General features: G+C 50.8%; 1 long non-coding RNA gene across 1 annotated transcript in view; it reads left to right on the forward strand.

Annotated features, from left to right (window-relative positions):
* The first annotated feature begins 431 nt into the window (after positions 1–431).
* LOC142258061 (uncharacterized) overlaps positions 432–16,900 on the forward strand; it is a 34,681-nt gene continuing 18,212 nt past the window's right edge. The window contains exons 1-4 of the long non-coding RNA XR_012727704.1: positions 432–610; positions 1,919–2,312; positions 6,830–7,021; positions 16,109–16,247. This is a non-coding gene — a long non-coding RNA (uncharacterized LOC142258061). The remainder of the gene's footprint in view (positions 611–1,918; positions 2,313–6,829; positions 7,022–16,108; positions 16,248–16,900) is intronic.

The raw sequence follows: 16,900 nt of genomic DNA on the forward strand, positions 1-16,900 counted from the left end.
AGATGTATCATAAGTTGGTGGAAAGCACCGACTATCTTGATGATCAAATTTTCGAGGTTCTCCAAGCAGTAAATAGTACCATTGCCATACAGAGACAATTAATCATTGTAACCAACCAACATACTTTGGTACTGGATTACCTCACAGCTGCCAAAGGGGGGGGGGGGGGGGATGTGCCAAATAATAGGCCCTAGCTGTTGTCACTACATAGACCCAAAGGGAATAGGAGTATGGTTAATGGGGATACTGCAATCTATATTCCAAGTGCTACTCTGTCTTTTAGTTGCTTATGTAGTGTTTAAGTTGCTAATGGCTCTATTTTCCTGCTGCTTGAAGAAATGTAGATATAATTATTATTCAACACAAATATGAAATCACTAATAGGTTTTTTGTTTTGTTTTTTCTCTGCTCTTTCCTCTAGAATCACCTTGGCGTATTATGATGTGACTCTTGTCGGGAGGTATGCAGGCTCCCTACCCGAAGGACGGATGTGAATTTGAAGATTTCACCTCCCCAAGCAACCCGCGGCTTGGACAGCATCTGGTGACCAGCCTGCTATTCCAGCTTCTCGATAGGACCCAGTCCCATCACGCATGCCAAAGGGGGGATTGTGAGTAAAGAGTTAACTAAAATTGAATAGATGGACATTCATGTTGCTTTGCAAGGTGCACAAACAAGCCCAGCTACGCTCAGACGCTGAGAGCGGATTCAAGGACTCTGAATGTTATGTCTTGCCAAAAGAACAGAGATAAGACTTGCGCCTAGCCAAGAACAATGAAAGTTTTGTTTTTTGCTGAGAAGTTAAATCCACGCTTATGACGAAAATCGAAACTAATGATTATGCATACAACATAGCTACGCCCAAATTAGCTTGATAAACCCTGTATGTGAAAATAAATTAGCAGTCTTCGGAGCGCACACTCCTTTGCCTTATGTGCAGATATCAGCATCTGTCTGTATCTCATTAAGGCTGGGAGAAGCCGGGGGGGGGGGGGGGGGGTGACCGGGACCCCCTCCACGTTCGGACATCACTGGCAACAGTTTTAACCCATAGGTCAACCTAACACTTAAAAAAAATCCCCATAAAGCCAAGCTGCAATAAAGATTGCACTCTGAAAAAAATAGGGCATACATATATGCACTACAAAAAAAAGCAGGCTTGTTAAAATTGTGCCCCTCCCTCCAAAAAAAAAAAAAAAAAAAATTTGAAAAAAAAAAAAAAGCGGGCCTGTGAAAATGCACCTCCCAAAAAGCAAAAAGCAGGCACAGAAAAAAAATGGGCACAAAATATGCCTGAAAGAAAGCAGGCATGTAAAAAAATAAAGTGGGCACGTAAAACTGGGCACAAAGAAAAAGCACAACCAGAAAAACTGGCACGTAAAGCAAAATTTGTAGAATATTTGAGAAGGCAAATCACCACTTAGACAGAATATTGTACAACACAAAAAGGAACATCAGGAGAAGAAGCCGCTGAGCAGATGCCTCAGTGATGTGACTGCGGCCGGTGCTGAGACCCCGCGGTCGGTAAATCCAGAGGATCTTGTGACACCCCAGGGCTGTGGGGTACTCTGTCCCGGGCGTGTGTGACACTCAGGGGAGTAGTGGAAGTGGCCGGTGCCCAGTTCTGTGACCCTGGGGGAGGGGGGGGGGGGCGTCGGTCTGAATAAAAATAGGGATAAAAATAAAATAAAGAGTTTGTCGACTACGCCACTTACGGTGTGCGGCCAGGTTATTGAAGCCGCCACTGCAGGGTCCTTCTGGGGCTGCTGGAGTAGTGCAGCTTAGGTGTTTTAGGCCCCAGCAGTGGATGATGAGGATTGTAATGGGAAACAGTCAGTGTATGTGTACGGAGGCGATAAGGAAAAACAGTCCACACCAGTTAAGTTTTAACTTGCCTTGTCTTTTTACTTTGTTTCAGTGTTTGGACCCGCTGGTGACTGTTCCAGCTGTTCCCACTCCCATTGCTCTCCGTGCCAGCTGTGACCTGGGTTGGCTGTCCTCCATGCACACTTGTTGATGGGCTCCTATGGCCTAGAGCTGCTTGGAAACCCCTCAGTTTCTGTCTTGGTCCTATTGCAGGCAGCCTGGACTATTTAAGAGGTTCAGTCCCCGTTCCCTCGTTGCTGCTGATGCTTCAGACTCTTGGGTTGGCGATGGACCCTGGAGATCTTCTCGCCTGGAAGATTTAACAGTTGACCATAAAGTGTCCTGCTGTCCTAGGGCCTGCACCCCGCCTCATGCGGAGTCCTGTGAGCCTTGGTTCCAGACTTCCACAGGCGCCCACTGGTCCCTGGAGTATTCCACTTCCACAGGTAACTCATGGTCCCTGGAGTCCTGGTTCCTTACCCCACAGTCCCTCACTCCTGTTACAGCATTCCGTTGTTACTGCAAGTCTTTTCCTTTCTTTCTGTACTTTCACTACTCCGTCTATAACCCTCAACTCTCCTCACTTAACTGACTTCTTTCTGACTAAACACTTCCTCCCGCCAACCTTCCAACTGACCACTGGCCCCTACCACTTGCTGGGTCTCTCCCTACAGATTGGGTGGCGACTATCTAATCAGTGCCCATCCCTTTTACCTGTTGCTGGGCAGTCTCCCAGTTTGTTGTTGGGGTTGTCTCTGTGGCCTGAAGGTGCTAGTGTGTTGACTGGCACGGATATTCCGGGGTTTGGGTTTCCACTAACACTTTGTGGCACCTGGTACCGCAGGGGTGCTACATTCCCCCTTGGTTAATTCCAGCACGTCCACAGGCTGCAAAAATAAGGTTAAAAATGTTCTTAAAGTTTTGTAAACATAAAATATTAATATCAACATTCTTCCCACGCAGGGGAGGTATTGCTTGAACCATTGCAAACTTGAGAGCGCACACACACCCCCTCCCCGTCACTCACCACCCAAAGGTCCTGGTCCCAAACCCTCTAGGAGGAAGGTCACCGGTCTCCATGGTGACCAGGTCTCGGCCTACTCTACTGCAGACCTTTCCTCCAACCATCCTCTCCTTGGTGGCGGTGTCCATTAGGGTCCTTTGGTGAGGTAGTACTCTGGATTTAGCACAATTGTGCAACTATTTTCAAATAAAGTTTTTTTCACAACCAGTCCTGTGACTGTGGGTCCATTTTTATCAAACATGTAAATTGAAACAATGACCCAAAAGTTCACACAGTAAAGTCGCTGTGGGGTCAACAAAGTTATCACATAACATTCAATAACCATTTACATTAGGACATTTTCCATTTTTGTTTAGTTACAATTTACGCTCTCTATACCCATTCTCCATACCTGGATGAGGGTTGCCTAATGTTACTGCGACTAGATCTGTGCACTTCAAGTGTCTCTCTAGCGTCTGTATTCTGAGTGGATCTGTGTGTGTTAGGTGAGCTAGGCAATTGTCTGTGCCTTCTAAGTCTTACCACGGGATTGGCAGATTCACAGTTTGAAGTTTCCTCTGGAACATTGTCTTTTTGGTGTTTCTGCAGGTTGTGGAAAAGTGATTACTAGTACTACTATGGCTCCATTATACTGAGGCCAGTCTTCTGGAAAGTCTCAGTACAGTATGAATCATTTTCTTTTGTGTAGGTGGTTGAGGTTGACAAGGGATTTTTTTCCTTGGACTTCAAATTGTTCTGGACATTCTTTAGAGTCTTGAGACTGTCGCCGTTTCCTTCCTTTGTCTTTACTGATCACGCAAGTGTTTCTGTTATCAAAATTGGAAGACAGTATAGTATAAGGTTCAGCTTCCCATTGATCATCCAGTTCATGGGTTTTTCTTTTTCTTTTTAGGACAATTTTCTCCAGGGATTAAAGGATACTGCTGGAGCGTTTTGTTGTACTCACGCTCTTTTATTTCCCTGCTTTGGTTCAAACTTTTTTCTACACACTTTTACTTTTCTGTATTGTTCTTGGCGAGTAATGTCCCAATCAGCATCTGGTGAATTGGTTTCTGGAGTTTCAATTCCATTTCAAGTTCAATTGGTAATTTTCCTGGTCTCACTCTCATGAGGTACACTGGAGTACAATTTGTGGAACTTACGGGGATATTGTTCTAGATGTCCACTAGGTCAGTTAGTTTTTCTGGCCACAGATTGCTCTCTTCCAATGGTGAGGTTTTTAGCAGCTCAATCACTATTTGATTCATCCTCTAACACATACCGTTGGTTTGTGGATGATAAGGCGTGGTATGGATTTTCTTGCAACCATACAAGTTACTGAATTCTTCAAAGATTTCCGCATCAAAGGCATTACCTCTGTCTGTTAATACTTGCTCATGATAACCATGTGGTCTACAAAAGTAGGCTTTGAATGTTCTTGCAGCTGTCTACGCTGTCAAGTCCTTTACTGCGACTACTACTAGAAATCTTGAGTAGTGATCCACCATGGTCAAAGCATAGGTATAGCCACTCCTGCTGGGTGTCAATTTGACATGGTCTATGGCTACAAGTTCCAATGGCTGCTTGCTGATGATGGGTTGCAGTGGTGCCTTTTGACTACCACGGTCTCTTCTTCTTAGACTGCAAGGACCACAGTTTCTGCACCAATTTTCAATGGTTTTTCTCATGCCAACCCAATAGACTCTCTCACGCAGTAGTACTTCAAGCTTTTTCCATCTGAAGTGTCCTGTTCTGTTATGGTAAGCCTCTAATACCATTGGGACATCTCTCTTCGGCACTACTATCTGCTGCACCTTTTAACTGACCCAGCACAACAGATGCTCTTTGCTTGCCGGTCATTGCATACATGTCCAATACAGAACAGATTCTCTTCTTAAACCCAACCAAGGCATCTGGTTTACAGACATACTGGGACAACCATGCTGCTCCGGGAACATATGCCAGGGTGATCAGCATGATCGGTACCACTGCGCCAGGCGATGCCGCTCCCACGCCATCGCTAGGTCCTGCAGCCTTGCCATCCCCTTGTGCCTCCATCTTATCTCCCCTTGGTTAACGTTGACCAACCTTTCTCACGGGACTGGAGCACTTCGGGAGCTTCCAGGTCAGGCGGCTGCACCTCTTCCGTCCTCAGCGGCGTTGTGGGCGGAGCCTTTGGTTGCAGCTTGGCCTCTTTGCAGCTTGGAGGTTATTTTTACAGTTCAATATGGCGGCACTTTTGCAAATTTTTAACCACCGTTCAGTTTATAAGGCACGCTTGTCACCCGATTTTACGAGTCTAGTTAGAATTTTGCTGACTACGACAAGTTTTGGGGTGTGACACCCCAGGGCTATGGCGTACTGTCTCGGGCGTGTGTGACACTCAGGGGAGTTGTGGTCACAGCCGATGCCCAGTTCTACGACCCTGGGTATCGGTCGGGATAAAAATAAAATAAAAAAAAAAAAGGGTTGTAGACTACGCCACTTGCGGTATGCGGCCAGGCTATTTGAAGCCGCCGCTGCAGGGTATTGCTGGGGAGTAGTGCAACTTAGGTGTTTTGGGCCCTCCGCAAGCAGTGCTAGGCCCCAGCAGTGGATGATGGGGATTGTAGTGGGGAACAGTCAGTGTATGTGTATGGCGGCAGTAAGTAAACAGTCCACACCAGTATTGCAGTTTTAACTTGCCTTTACTTCAATGTTTGGACCCGCTGGTGCTGGTTCCAGCTGTTCCCGCTTCCCTTGCTCTCTGTGCCAGCTGTGACCTGGGTTGGCTGTCCTCCGTCCACACCATTTGTTGATGGGCTCCCATGGCCTAGAGCTACTTGGAAACCTCTGTCTTGGTCCTGTTGCAGGCAGCCTGGACTCTTTTAAGGGGTTCAATCCCTGGTCCCCTCTTTGCTGCTGATGCTTCAGACTCTTGGGTTGGCGATGGACCCTGGAGATCTTCTCGCCTGGCAGAATTAACAGTTGACCATAAAGTGTCCTGCTGTCATAGGGTCTGCACCCCGCCTCATGCTGAGTCCTGCGAGCCTTGGTTCCAGACTTCCACAGGCGCCCAGTGGTCCCTGGAGTTTCCACTTCCACAGGTAACCCACGGTTCCTAGAGTCCTGGTTCTGTACTCCACAGTCACTCACTCCTGTTACAGCACTCCGGTGTTACTTCAGGTCTTTTCCTTTCTTTCTGTACTTTCACTCCTCCGACTATAACCCTCAACTCTCCTCACTTAACTTCTTTTTGACTAAACACTTCCTCCAGACAACCTTCCACCTGGCCCCTCCCACTTGCTGGGTCTCTCCCCTACAGATTGGGTGGCGACTATCCAATCAGTGGCCATCCCTTTTACCTGTTGCTAGGTAGTCTCCCAGTTTGGTGTTTGGGTTGTGTGTGTGGCCTGAAGGTGCTGGTGTGTTGACTGGCATGGCTATTTCGGCATTTGAGTTTCCACTTACAATTTGTGGCACCTACCGCAGGGGTGCTACAATCTCACTGTGTGAGGTGGAGGAACCTGGTGGAGGAGGACGCGTCGCTCCATCAGTCACTATTACATGCGAGGACACATGATGGAGACCACCACAACTCAGCTGAAGAGATTGTTCTCCTGATCATCAGGGGTTGGATCGTCCGTCCTACAGATTGTAGGTCACAGGAAACCGCAGCAGATAAGTCACAGTCTGAACACCGTCCAAGAATGTGGGGATGGGAAAGCTCTCACCTGTAGTGGGAGGAGAGAGAATTAGTCCTGAGTGTGATACATCTAGAAAATATTACCGCTCCTTTCTTCCCTCTCCACCCATCTTTCACCAGCTTCTTTCCTCCCTCGCTCCTTTCTTCTTGCTCCCCCTCTATTATACAATGTATTCTTTGTTCTTGTCATTACTATAATAGATTGCTTGAAAATATCAGTATAATGTATGCTTATTATTGCACCGATTCCCTCCATTGTGCTAATTACACCCCAGTACCATAATTCGGAGCTTTTCTTCCACCTGAACGCCATGTGTGTGCTCTTTTACTGTACCTGCCCTGATGAAGATTCCAGTTATATGGAAACATGGCACCTGAGTACTCTCCCAGGAAAGGAGCAGCAGATGGAGTACAATCCTACAAGCCTTCACCAGGGTTATGCCAGTAATTCCACAACTCCAAAAAAGGTGAGTGTATCCCCCCCCCCTCCCCACATGCAATTAAATGCAATTTAAACATTAATGAGATGCGTAGAAAAGGTCCTAGAATGTGGGATTTTGAGAGATTGTAAAATGTATGGGCTTCTAGAACATCACAACACCAGAGTAATATGCCACCATGGACACATGTCGCGGGCGGAAGAGGGGACGCTGCACTCACCCACTGCTTGGGTCCGGCTGCTGCTCGGTCGGTGGCTCGAGCGGTGGGCCGGATCCCGGGGACTCGAGCGGCGCTCCTCGCCCGTGAGTGAAAGAGGTGGTTTGGTTTGGGGATATTGTCCGTGACGCCACCCGCGGTTGTGGTGAGGTTGTGACACCACCGCTGCTCTGGACGGGGATCCCGGGAGCAGCTTGGATGTTGTTCTTCCCCTCCGTGGGTAGGGGGTTGGTTGTCCCGGGGCCCAGTGAGGGGAGGGATGGCAGGCGGGTTACGGGGCTTGGTGAGGTGCAGGGTCGCGGGGGCAGCGCGGTGACGCACGGCACAGTGGTACTCACTCAGCCAATGATGAACACAGTCTCCGGTAAAACAAACGGCTGGATGGACGGGTCCCACAGACGGCTGCGGTTGTTCTCCTCCCGGTAGGTTGGTGGTGACTGCCTTTCCCTGCACCTGTGTTGTGTTCTCAGTTCTGGTGGCTTCCCACCGGTATCCCGCTCCCCAGCTTAGATGGATGCTGAGGGAGCCCCTTTTGCCCGCAGGCTCTGGCCCTGGGAACTGTAGCCTTGGCGGTGACTGTTTCCCTTCACGGTTTGAGCTGTTGCCTTCAAAATCGGGTCTTGACTGCTGGGAAACCCCGGAGGTTCCCTAAGCTAACGGATTTGACCGGTTTTACGGCGACTCCTAGCCTGGTCGGGGTCCGTAAGCCCTGCCAAATGGTGCTGGCTTCTCTTCGCTTCCTGATCCGGTACCGGCGGGCCACCACCCGTCCCCGGTCCTTACGGTTCACGTCAATCTGCCTCGCCTGCAGACGGTCACCACCGTCTGCCAACCTTGCTGTATGTGCCCGGGCCACGCACCCTCTACTCCTCTACTACCACTTCCCTTCACTCCTCAAACTGAACTCACTACCTTTTCCCGCCTCCAGGACTGTGAACTCCTCGGTGGGTGTGGACATCAGCCCCTGGAGGGAGGCAACAAGGATTTTTGTTTGACTTCGGTGTGCCTAGCCGGGGTGTGTTGTTGTAGTACCTGTGACGACCTGGCTTGTCCTGGAGCATCTACAATGTCCAGGCTCCTGGGCGCTACTATCTGCCATCCATACAGTCTGGTCAGCAGAAGCCCCACAATGCAGGGGGTCCTAGGATGTATTTACTCCAGGAGGTCCTACCTGTAGCCCATACTATGTAGACAGTCCAGTACTGAGGTGTCTAGAATGTACAGGCTCCAAGAGGTCTGATCATTTATGGCCTTCTACAAGTTCCTCTCCACAGATCATACAATGTAGTCATCCCATACTGTGGTGTACATGGCATGGTGTGGCAGTTCAATTTCATGCCATGTCCCAGCAGTACATTTCCCCCACATTATAATTTCATCACAGTACATTTTATCCATAAACAGCATAATGTCCACACAGTATAATGTCCCCGCTGTACAGTCCCCTACAAATTCTAATTGTATGTAATATTTGTGCTTACCTGACTTCTCGCTGTCACCAGCAGTGGAGAATCTTTATTCCAGAATTGCATCACAAACCTGAAAAAAAAACCATGTGTGACGCCCCTGGACTAGTCAGGTCATCACAGGGTACTGCACGCTCTTTATCCTTAGTGCAGGACTCAACCCCACTTGGTTCCGGGTTCCCAACTTGCAGTACTGCCTCCATCAGCATCCAAAAATCCCAATCACACCCTGTCAGGCACACCAGTGGGCTGCTAAGCTGGAATAGGGCCGCCCACCTAGGGGTCAGGCAGACTGGTGGGAGATGACAAGTCAGTTCAGTGGTAGCCCTCGAACAGCGAGGAACTATTAGAGAGCGTGTGGCTCCCGGGGAGGAGAAGGTTGGGTTGCAGACGGTGGTCTGGACCCGGAGGAGTTGGAGACCCGGTCGCGGGATATTGGGACTGGGTGCCTGACTTAGTCTCGGAGGACAGTCAGCAGCAAATACAATAGCCGGTCTGGGACCGAAAGCACGACCCTAGGTCGGGGAGAGGCTTCAAGCAACCCGCCAATTAACCTGCGGAATACAGGACCTTTATGGACTGTCCCCACAAAGCTCAGAGATCGGGGGCACTAGCGCAACGAGGGCATAGGGCTTTCCAATCCAAGCAGCTCACTGAAATCCCAAGCGTGAGCCCTTGAGAGCACAGCTCTTTCACCCAAAAAGTGGGGAGCGGGGCCCGGACAGCTTCAAGCTTACGGGCCACTTGGACACTACTAAAATTTTGCACGGAGGCAGGCTCTGGACCATCAGGCAGTACTTCAGGGGATGTATAACCGGATGGGCTCCCGCAAGAGGGCAGAGGCACCCAGAGACTTGGTTTACCATGTTGTCAGCGTCTGCTTTCCTTCTGAGTGAGTACCTGATCACCCCCTGCTTCCAGTGTGTCTGCGCTCCCCTGAAAACCCCCTCCAGAGTCCTGGGGTCTTCCCTATCCATGGAGGGTATCGTCATCTGGCTGCCCTATCCATCACCCCGGGTACTCCCCATTACCGCACACCATGGGTTGCGTCACAAACTAAATCTCCTTGTAAATAATTCCTCCTTCACATGCGAGAGTGGCCCCTAACCCCTGGAGGCCCTTGAGCCATGAGTAATCACCCCCGGATCCGAGCGGTTTGGCCGCTGCAGGGGCAGCACGCATGTAAGTTAACTTGCCTGGCAGTGCTATACTTTTAGCATGGCTATGAAATCTTGCAAGTTATGGATCGTTACATTTGTACAGGATAAGAACCAATAACAGCACAATAAATTCTGCAGAACCGCCAGCACTACAGAAATGCATAACCAAAACCTTCATCAGTACATGATTACAGCACCATGCTTAGTATATACAGGACAGGAGAAGTGGTGCTATGCAGTGTATGTATACAGAATAATACAGATACTGAGGATTACACCCAGTATACAGGACAGGAGAAGTGGTACTGTGCAGTGTATATATACAGAATAATACAGATACTGAGAATTACACCCAGCATACAGTGGTATACTGTAGAAGTGGAAAAGTTCAGTGTAAAGATTCATAGTACAGATGCTGAAAAATCCCTTTTTATTGTGATATACCAACAACACTTTTTTGCGCCTCAAAAAACCTGGGCCGAAAACTGTGCCGCACAAAAAACAGTCTGAAATGTTATGCCCCAAAAAAACCCTGGCCCCTGAAAAAAAAAAAAAAAGAAAAACCTGGGCCAAAATTTTGATCCCCATAAAAATGCAGGCATCCAAGAAAACCCAAGTCGAAATTTTGTGCTCCAAAAACCCCAGGCCCCCCCAATAACAAAAAAAAAAAAAAACCTGGGCCAAAATTTTGATCCCCATAAAAATGCAGGCATCCAAGAAAACCCAAGTCGAAATTTTGTGCTCCAAAAACCCCAGGCCCCCCCAATAACAAAAAAAAAAAAAAACCTGGGCCTTCCCAAAAACCCGGGCCAAAATGTTGAAGCACCAAAAAACCTGGGCTCCCAAAAAAACCCGGGTCCCCCCAATAAACCTGGGTCCCCGAAAAAACCAGGGCCGAAATTTGGGGGCCCAAAAAACCAGGGCCAAAATTTTTGGAGCCCAAAAAAAAAAACCTGGGCTCAAATTTTAGGGCCCAAAAAACCTGGCCCCCGCCCCCGCCCCCCCCCCCTCCCAAAAAAAAAAACCCGGGCCGAAATTTTGGGGCCCAAAGAAACCCGGGCCGAAATTTTGGGGCCCAAAGAAACCCGGGCCGAAATTTGGGCGCCCCAAAAAACCTGGGTCCCCAAATAGAACCCGGGCCGAAATTTTGGGTCCCCAAATAGAACCCGGGCCGAAATTTTGGGTCCCCAAATAGAACCCGGGCCGAAATTTTGGGTCCCCAAATAGAACCCGGGCCGAAATTTTGGGTCCCCAAATAGAACCCGGGCCGAAATTTTGGGTCCCCAAATAGAACCCGGGCCGAAATTTTGGGTCCCCAAATAGAACCCGGGCCGAAATTTTGGGTCCCCAAATAGAACCCGGGCCGAAATTTTGGGTCCCCAAATAGAACCCGGGCCGAAATTTTGGGTCCCCAAATAGAACCCGGGCCGAAATTTTGGGTCCCCAAATAGAACCCGGGCCGAAATTTTGGGTCCCCAAATAGAACCCGGGCCGAAATTTTGGGTCCCCAAATAGAACCCGGGCCGAAATTTTGGGTCCCCAAATAGAACCCGGGCCGAAATTTTGGGTCCCCAAATAGAACCCGGGCCGAAATTTTGGGTCCCCAAATAGAACCCGGGCCGAAATTTTGGGTCCCCAAATAGAACCCGGGCCGAAATTTTGGGTCCCCAAATAGAACCCGGGCCGAAATTTTGGGTCCCCAAATAGAACCCGGGCCGAAATTTTGGGTCCCCAAATAGAACCCGGGCCGAAATTTTGGGTCCCCAAATAGAACCCGGGCCGAAATTTTGGGTCCCCAAATAGAACCCGGGCCGAAATTTTGGGTCCCCAAATAGAACCCGGGCCGAAATTTTGGGTCCCCAAATAGAACCCGGGCCGAAATTTTGGGTCCCCAAATAGAACCCGGGCCGAAATTTTGGGTCCCCAAATAGAACCCGGGCCGAAATTTTGGGTCCCCAAATAGAACCCGGGCCGAAATTTTGGGTCCCCCAAATAGAACCCGGGCCGAAATTTTGGGTCCCCAAATAGAACCCGGGCCGAAATTTTGGGTCCCCAAATAGAACCCGGGCCGAAATTTTGGGTCCCCAAATAGAACCCGGGCCGAAATTTTGGGTCCCCAAATAGAACCCGGGCCGAAATTTTGGGTCCCCAAATAGAACCCGGGCCGAAATTTTGGGTCCCCAAATAGAACCCGGGCCGAAATTTTGGGTCCCCAAATAGAACCCGGGCCGAAATTTTGGGTCCCCAAATAGAACCCGGGCCGAAATTTTGGGTCCCCAAATAGAACCCGGGCCGAAATTTTGGGTCCCCAAATAGAACCCGGGCCGAAATTTTGGGTCCCCAAATAGAACCCGGGCCGAAATTTTGGGTCCCCAAATAGAACCCGGGCCGAAATTTTGGGTCCCCAAATAGAACCCGGGCCGAAATTTTGGGTCCCCAAATAGAACCCGGGCCGAAATTTTGGGTCCCCAAATAGAACCCGGGCCGAAATTTTGGGTCCCCAAATAGAACCCGGGCCGAAATTTTGGGTCCCCAAATAGAACCCGGGCCGAAATTTTGGGTCCCCAAATAGAACCCGGGCCGAAATTTTGGGTCCCCAAATAGAACCCGGGCCGAAATTTTGGGTCCCCAAATAGAACCCGGGCCGAAATTTTGGGTCCCCAAATAGAACCCGGGCCGAAATTTTGGGTCCCCAAATAGAACCCGGGCCGAAATTTTGGGTCCCCAAATAGAACCCGGGCCGAAATTTTGGGTCCCCAAATAGAACCCGGGCCGAAATTTTGGGTCCCCAAATAGAACCCGGGCCGAAATTTTGGGTCCCCAAATAGAACCCGGGCCGAAATTTTGGGTCCCCAAATAGAACCCGGGCCGAAATTTTGGGTCCCCAAATAGAACCCGGGCCGAAATTTTGGGTCCCCAAATAGAACCCGGGCCGAAATTTTGGGTCCCCAAATAGAACCCGGGCCGAAATTTTGGGTCCCCAAATAGAACCCGGGCCGAAATTTTGGGTCCCCAAATAGAACCCGGGCCGAAATTTTGGGTCCCCAAATAGAACCCGGGCCGAAATTTTGGGTCCCCAAATAGAACCCGGGCCGAAATTTTGGGTCCCCAAATAGAACCCGGGCCGAAATTTTGGGTCCCCAAATAGAACCCGGGCCGAAATTTTGGGTCCCCAAATAGAACCCGGGCCGAAATTTTGGGTCCCCAAATAGAACCCGGGCCGAAATTTTGGGTCCCCAAATAGAACCCGGGCCGAAATTTTGGGGCCCAAAAAATCCCGGGCCGAAATTTTGGGGCCCAAAAAATCCCGGGCCGAAATTTTGGGGCCCAAAAAATCCCGGGCCGAAATTTTGGGGCCCAAAAAAACCTGGGCCCCCCAAAAAATCCCGGCCCAAAAAACCTGGGCCGAAATTTTGGGGCCCAAAAAATCCCGGGCCGAAATTTTTGGGTCCAAAAAAACCTGGGCCCCCAAAAAAATCCCGGGCTGAAATTTTGGGGCCCAAAAAATCCCGGGCTGAAATTTTGGGGCCCAAAAAATCCCGGGCTGAAATTTTGGGGCCCAAAAAATCCCGGGCTGAAATTTTGGGGCCCAAAAAATCCCGGGCTGAAATTTTGGGGCCCAAAAAAACCTGGGCCCCCCAAAAAATCCCGGCCCAAAAAACCTGGGCCGAAATTTTGGGGCCCAAAAAATCCCGGGCCGAAATTTTTGGGTCCAAAAAAACCTGGGCCCCCAAAAAAATCCCGGGCTGAAATTTTGGGGCCCAAAAAAAAAAACCCGGGCCGAAATTTTGGGGCCCCCCCAAAAATCCCGGGCTGAAATTTTGGGGCCCAAAAAAACCCGGGCCGAAATTTTGGGGCCCAAAAAAAAACCTGGGCCGAAATTTTGGGGCCCAAAAAAAACCCGGGCCGAAATTTTTGGGTCCAAAAAAACCCGTGCCCCCCAAAAAAATCCCGGGCCGAAATTTTGGGGCCCAAAAAAAACCCGGGCCGAAATTTTGGGGCCCAAAAAAAAACCAGGGCCGAAATTTTGGGGCCCAAAAAAAACCCGGGCCGAAATTTTTGGGTCCAAAAAAACCTGGGCCCCCAAAAAAATCCTGGGCTGAAATTTTGGGGCCCAAAAAACCCGGGCCAAAATTTTGGGCCACCCAAAACAACCCGAGCCTAAAAAAAAAAACCCTGGGCTGAAATGTTGCACTTTCAAACAATGCATCCTAAAGTTGCACGTTGAACAATTGTAACCCAGAAGGGCCCTGTGTTAAAAAGAACAAGTGTGGGCGAGCAAGCGTGCCGTGGAGCGAGAGAGAGGGCGAGCAAGCGTGCCGTGGAGCGAGAGAGAGGGCGAGCAAGCGTGCCGTGGAGCGAGAGAGAGGGCGAGCAAGCGTGCCGTGGAGCGAGAGAGAGGGCGAGCAAGCGTGCCGTGGAGCGAGAGAGAGGGCGAGCAAGCGTGCCGTGGAGCGAGAGAGAGGGCGAGCAAGCGTGCCGTGGAGCGAGAGAGAGGGCGAGCAAGCGTGCCGTGGAGCGAGAGAGAGGGCGAGCAAGCGTGCCGTGGAGCGAGAGAGAGGGCGAGCAAGCGTGCCGTGGAGCGAGAGAGAGGGCGAGCAAGCGTGCCGTGGAGCGAGAGAGAGGGCGAGCAAGCGTGCCGTGGAGCGAGAGAGAGGGCGAGCAAGCGTGCCGTGGAGCGAGAGAGAGGGCGAGGGCGAGCAAGCATGCCGTGGAGCGAGAGAGAGGGCGAGGGCGAGCAAGCGTGCCGTGGAGCAAGAGAGAGGGCGAGCAAGCGTGCCGTGGAGCGAGAGAGAGGGCGAGCAAGCGTGCCGTGGAGCGAGAGAGAGGGCGAGCAAGCGTGCCGTGGAGCGAGAGAGAGGGCGAGCAAGCGTGCCGTGGAGCAAGAGAGAGAGGGCGAGCAAGCGTGCCGTGGAGCAAGAGAGAGAGGGCGAGCAAGCGTGCCGTGGAGCAAGAGAGAGAGGGCGAGCAAGCGTGCCGTGGAGCAAGAGAGAGAGGGCGAGCAAGCGTGCCGTGGAGCAAGAGAGAGAGGGCGAGCAAGCGTGCCGTGGAGCAAGAGAGAGAGGGCGAGCAAGCGTGCCGTGGAGCGAGAGAGAGGGCGAGCAAGCGTGCCGTGGAGCGAGAGAGAGGGCGAGCAAGCGTGCCGTGGAGCAAGAGAGAGGGCGAGCAAGCGTGCCGTGGAGCGAGAGAGAGAGGGCGAGCAAGCGTGCCGTGGAGCAAGAGAGAGGGCGAGCAAGCGTGCCGTGGAGCAAGAGAGAGGGCGAGCAAGCGTGCCGTGGAGCGAGAGAGAGGGCGAGCAAGCGTGCCGTGGAGCGAGAGAGAGAGGGCGAGCAAGCGTGCCGTGGAGCAAGAGAGAGAGGGCGAGCAAGCGTGCCGTGGAGCAAGAGAGAGAGGGCGAGCAAGCGTGCCGTGGAGCGAGAGAGAGGGCGAGCAAGCGTGCCGTGGAGCAAGAGAGAGAGGGCGAGCAAGCGTGCCGTGGAGCAAGAGAGAGGGCGAGCAAGCGTGCCGTGGAGCAAGAGAGGGCAAATAAGTGAATTATATAGTAGGTGCATAAATATAAGAAAAACGGAGTAAAGAAACAAAAAAAGGTGAAATAAATATTTTTATTTAATGTACAAACCCCCCCCCCACACGCCCCCAATTCCACAGTATATTGTGCAGCAGGAACATCAGAGGAAGAAGCCGCTGAGCAGACGCCTCAGTGATGTGACTGCGGCCGGTGCGGAGACCCCGCGGCCGGTAAATCCAGAGGATCACTGTGTGAGGTGGAGGAGGACGAGTCACTCCATCAGTGAGGACACATCATGCAGAGATTGTTCTCCTGATCATCAGGGGTTGGATCGTCCGTCCCACAGATTGTAGGTCACAGGAAACCGCAGCAGATAAGTCACAGTCTGAACACCGTCCAAGGATGTGAGGATGGGGAAGCTCTCACCTGTAGTGGGAGGAGAGAGAATTAGTCTTGTGTGTGATACTTATACAAAACCTCACGCTGGCTCCTGTCCTCCATTATTGCTCCCCTCTGGTATTATACAATGTATCCGCTCTGTTCTTGTCAGTACTATATCACTGATAATGTGAGTTGTAGCGGTACCATATAACGTATTGCACCAAATACACCCTAGGACCCCACATTTGGAGCCTTTTCTCCCTTTACATCCCCCCCATATCTGTGCTCTGTTACTGTACCTGCCCTGATGAAGATACCAGTTGTGTGGAAACGTAGTGAACACTTTCCCTATAAAGGAGCCCTGACTATTTTCTCCTTTAGATCCTCATTATCAGCAGCGCCCGGGTCCTGCACTCTGGTGTGTATCCCGTGGTCTTGTTTCTCCACCATCAGCCAGGAAGGAGCAGATGACGGACCACAATCCTACCAGCCTTCACCAGGGATTCCACAACTGCGAAAGGTGAGCGCCTCCATCACTAGTTTACATGTAATCTACACTGTGTATTGGGTTTATTTCGCTGCGTGGTGATGCAGGCTTTTCCAGTATTAGAATGTATGATCCTCCCTACAGTACATACAATATGAGCAGTCTGGTACTGGAGCATCTACAATGTCCAGGCTCCTGGGCACTACTATCTGCCATCCATACAGTCTGGTCAGCAGAAGCCCCCACAATGCAGGGGGTCCTAGGATGTATTTACTCCAGGAGGTCCTACCTGCAGACCATACTATGTAGACAGTCCAGTACCGAGGTGCCTGGAATGTACGGGCTCCAAGAGGTCTGATCATTTATGGGCTTCTATGAGGTCCTCATCACAGACCATACAATGTAGTCAATACCAACTTTGAGAGATGCTGGTGTACATGTCATGGTGCGGCAATTTCATGCCATGTACACCACAGTATGGGACTGACTACATTGTATGGTCTGTGGAGAGGACCTCGTAGAAGCCCATAAATGATCAGACCTCTTGGAGCCCGTACATTCCAGGCTCCTCAGTACTTGACTGTCTACATAGTATGGGCTGCAGGTAGGACCTCCTGGAGTAAATACATCCTAGGACCCCCTGCATTGCGGGGGCTTCTGCTGACCAGACTGTATGGATGGCAGAT

Source organism: Anomaloglossus baeobatrachus, chromosome 12 (genome assembly GCF_048569485.1).
Source record: "Anomaloglossus baeobatrachus isolate aAnoBae1 chromosome 12, aAnoBae1.hap1, whole genome shotgun sequence".
Classification (NCBI taxonomy): Eukaryota; Metazoa; Chordata; class Amphibia; order Anura; family Aromobatidae; genus Anomaloglossus; species Anomaloglossus baeobatrachus.